Source organism: Humulus lupulus, chromosome 4, assembly GCF_963169125.1.
Source record: "Humulus lupulus chromosome 4, drHumLupu1.1, whole genome shotgun sequence".
Lineage (NCBI taxonomy): Eukaryota > Viridiplantae > Streptophyta > Magnoliopsida > Rosales > Cannabaceae > Humulus > Humulus lupulus.
The window spans coordinates 163,764,076-163,768,309 of NC_084796.1; the positions used below are offsets into that span (position 1 = coordinate 163,764,076).

Genomic DNA, 4,234 nt, shown 5'->3' on the forward strand with positions numbered 1-4,234 from the left:
TCATGCTGGTGGAGGCGATATATCGCCCCCTATAGGCGATATATCGCCTGGACCTTTGTTCCCGAGGCGACCGTGCATCGATTCGTGTTTTCCGTATCTACGTGCTGCGACATATCGCCCCCTATAGCTGCGATATATCGGCATACGCTGAATATTTAAACACGAATTTACACATTTTTAGCTGAGTTTGAATGGAGTAAACAGCCTTGACTAAGCCCTCAACGTGCTCAAAGCTGCTGACTGACCCTATACATTCAAACTTTTACCCTTATTTAATTTAATCCTCAAAAATATTAAATCCTTATTTACCATTCAAAACATGTGCTTAAAATCCTATTGGTTGATGTCTAAACCTTATAATATAATAATATATTCCTTAATATCAGACACATTAATCAAACCTTAGGTTATACTTAATATTCTTAAACTATAGGTTAAACTTAGAAAATCTATAAGTACTACTATGAGTGTCCAAATAACTCCCGGTCTGAACCAAAAATCCAAAGTAACAATGATAACACTAAACATACTATAATACTACTAAACAATTAGCTAAGTAAAGTTCTTGGACTCTACACTTTCTATCTTCAGCTCACGTAATCTTTATTACCTTTTATTTCTGTCTTTTCACGTGTATACTGACTGGAGGATCATCATGCAGCCATTTTCGCGAGGACGACCAGATCTGTGACCCTTGGGGGTCAATATGATACCCTGGTGGGGCTCCCGCCAAGTGAGAAGGACTACCGCCATCTCGTGTCTGACGACACGATGTTGGTGTGTAAGTTAATCTCTGCAGGCCAAACTCTGGTCTTGAGGAGGACGCGGGCCAATCATCCAGTAGCCCGCGTGCTGGCGCCTATTCCCGAGGGCGATGCCGCGGTCGACGGTGGCGATGAGCAGGAAGAGGAGGCCGAGGTGCTGCTCGTGCGGAAGAGACGAGCTCCGGAGGCTGCTCGGGACCCCGATTTGGACCGAGCTTAGTCAGGGGCAGCAGCTAGCCCCTCCGACCAAGGTAACCCATACCCCTTTCGAGACCTAGATAGGGTAGCTGCAGACCTTAGGCTAGTTAGGTTTAATCCAAACCAACTCGTGCACTGCCACCAAAATGACCCAGACTGAGACATAACCTTGCTCCAATGCGTAGATCAATTAGTACTGCGTCATGACATGGGTCGTCCTAGGGGTACTGTAGTAGTGGACAACACTTTGTCTTTTAGGTCGGCCTTTTTTGAGGAGTATGGGACTAACCTTAGGTCGTGGCCCTCCCTTCTCAAGGGTACAGTCGCTCCTGGACTTAGGCAATACGTGGAGGAATCCAGTCCCGAGGTAGAGCCTGACCTAGAACCTCCCCTAATCCAAGAAGTGGTTGATTTAGACTTTCCTTCCCCTGTAGCAGCTCCAAGACCGAAGGTCGTGGAAATAGACTCTTCCTCTAGCTCGGAGGGTAGGATTTTTGCTACTTCGTATGTATTTACTATTAATATATATATATTTTTGAAGAATGTATATGCATTCTTAACGCATTTCCCATTCTTTTTTTTAGGCGAGGAGATGACACAGAGAGGAGAACCTGACATCCGCTTGATGTTCCAAGAAGGGAGATCCAGTGAGGGTCCCCTTGTCAAGAGGCTTCGGCCTACTTCAAAGAAAACGCCGCCCCCGGCTGCGACTGCCTCCCAATCCCTGGCTAAGGGGAAAGGCTCAGGCTCAGGAGCTCTGCCCGCCACAGCCCTGAAGAAAAGAGGTCCGACTACGCCCCTTCCTCGCCTTCCTCCACCTCCTGCTTGAGAACCGGTAGCACCGGTTGGTCCCCAAGCTCCAGTGGTCCCTGTTGCCACTGTTCGCATCCCCGTCAACCCCCAGGATCTGGAGCTGATTCCAGACACTTTTTGGGGGACCGTCTACGAGACGGTGAACTACTGGGTGGAGCACTTTTGCAAGGCCAAGCCCAACGACCTGAGGGCGATTTGAGGAGAGGAGCCCGGAGAATGTCATGGAGTCTGCCTTGGGGATGAACCTCACAGTAAGCATTTTCCCTGACCTTTCTTTTATTATATGTATTTTATTTTTCTAGTATGTGCCTAACTATTTCTATGCTTTTTGTAGGCGGTCTTGGCTCAACACTGCAGCATATCTCAGGCTAGGGCCAGGAATGAAGAACTCAAGGCCGAGCTGACTGCGTCCCAAGTTGCTCTCACCGCTTCTCAACAGAGTGAACAGAGTGCCAAGGTTGCTTTGGTGGCGGCCCATGCGAGTGAACAGGCGGCGAAGGCCTCTTTAACCACTGCCTGAGAAGGCGAGCAGGCGGCGAAGGCAGCCTCGGTAGCCCTTCAGGCCGAGCTTGAGGGGGTCAAGGCAAAACTGCTCGAGGTTGAGGCGGCCATTCTGGAGGAGAAGAAGGCATCGACGTCCTCCATGGAGAGTATGTTGTACCACTGCTGGGCCTTCAACCAGGACAACAACTTCTCCTTCATGGCCTCCGACGCATGGGGGCACTACCTCGAGAAGTTGAAAGTTCGGCTGCAAAAGGAGCTGCAGGCGCCGACTGAGACCGGGGAGACTTCTGCTGTGGGTGAGCGGGAGACTGAGGAGGTGACGTCCTCAAAACAGTCTGGGAGAGCCTAGAATTTTTTTGTATTTTTACTTTTATTTACTTCTGTTTGTAAATACTAAGCACGAGGTTATTCTCATCGAGACAATTTATATGTATTAATTTTAGTTATTTCAAGTTTTACTTGTTCTTCAATCTTTTTCTCATATTTTATGACGTGTTCGGTAGAAACTTAGTTCACGTTAGTTTTATCAACACGTCGTGTTTTTTAGAAAGAACACTGGTTAATTAATTTAACCAACTCCTAAGTTTTGGAACCTGGTCGTGTCCAGGATACTTAATTTTAAAAACTTAGTTCGTGTTAGTTTTATCGACACCTCATGTTTTTTTAGAAAAAACACTGGTTAATCAATTTAAACAACTTCTAAGTTTTGGAACCTGGTCGTGTCAAGGATACTTAATTTTAAAAACTTAGTTCGTGTTAGTTTTATCGACACCTCGTGTTTTTTTTTAGAAAAAACACTGGTTAATCAATTTAACCAACTTCTAAGTTTTGGAACCTGGTCGTGTCTAGGATACTTAATTTTAAAAACTTAGTTCGCGTTAGTTTTATCGACACCTTGTGTTTTTTTAGAAAAAACACTGGTTAATCAATTTAACCAACTTCTAAGTTTTGGAACCTGGTCGTGTCCAGGACACTTAATTTAAAAAACTTAGTTCACATTAGTTTTATCAACACCTCGTGTTTTTTAGAAAAAACACTGGTTAATCAATTTAACCAACTTCTAAGTTTTGGAACCTGGTCGTGTCCAGGATACTTAATTTTAAAAACTTAGTTCGCATTAGTTTTATTGACACCTCGTGTTTTTTAGAAAAAACACTGGTTAAACTAATTTAACCAACTTCTAAGTTTTGGAACCTGGTCGTGTCCAGGGTACTTAATTTCAAAAACTTAGTCCGCGTTAGTTTTATCGACACCTCGTGTTTTTTAGAAAAAAACACTGGTTAATCAATTTAACCAGCTTCTAAGTTTTGGAACCTGGTCGGGTGATCTGCCCCCCAAGTAATCAGAAAGTGGACTTGCCTGGTTACTTTGAACTAATCATACAAACAAAATCTTACATAGACACAAATGAAACCATAAACCATATTTTTTTTTATAGTAAATTGGCTTTTATATGCAAGCCTTACATACAGGAGCGATTTGATCACTGATAATACTTTCTCAAATGCGCAGCATTCCAGGTCCGTGGCACCATTTCTCCATTAAGTCGGGCCAATTTGAAAGTACCATCCTGTATGATTATCTGATATGCCCTTCCCAGCTTGGGCCTAAGGCGCCATCTTTGGGGTCCTTGCTCGCCAGAAACACCCTTCAGAGTATCAGGTCTCCTAATCCAAAAGCACGCCTCTTAACCTTTGAATTAAAATAACGAGTGATTTTTTGCTGGTAATGCGCGAGCCGTAGCTGTGAATCTTCTCACTTTTCATCAATCAGGTCGAGGGACGCGCTGAGCAATTTGTCATTCTACTCCTGGCTGAAGGCCTGGACCCTATGTGAGGTTATCTTTATTTCGACAGGAAGGACAGCCTCACTCCCAAAAGTCAGGGAAAAAGGGGTGTGCCCCGTCAAAGTTCGGTGCGAGGTCCGGTATGCCCACAGCACTTGCGGGAGTTGCT

The 4,234-nt window shown here is 44.8% G+C and overlaps 1 long non-coding RNA gene across 1 annotated transcript; it reads left to right on the forward strand.

Annotated features, from left to right (window-relative positions):
- Positions 1-597: 597 nt before the first annotated feature.
- LOC133830946 (uncharacterized) lies at positions 598-2,731 on the forward strand. Its single transcript, XR_009892304.1, has 3 exons — positions 598-1,447; positions 1,547-2,026; positions 2,110-2,731. It is a non-coding gene; the product is annotated as an uncharacterized LOC133830946 (long non-coding RNA).
- The last annotated feature ends 1,503 nt before the right edge of the window (positions 2,732-4,234 follow it).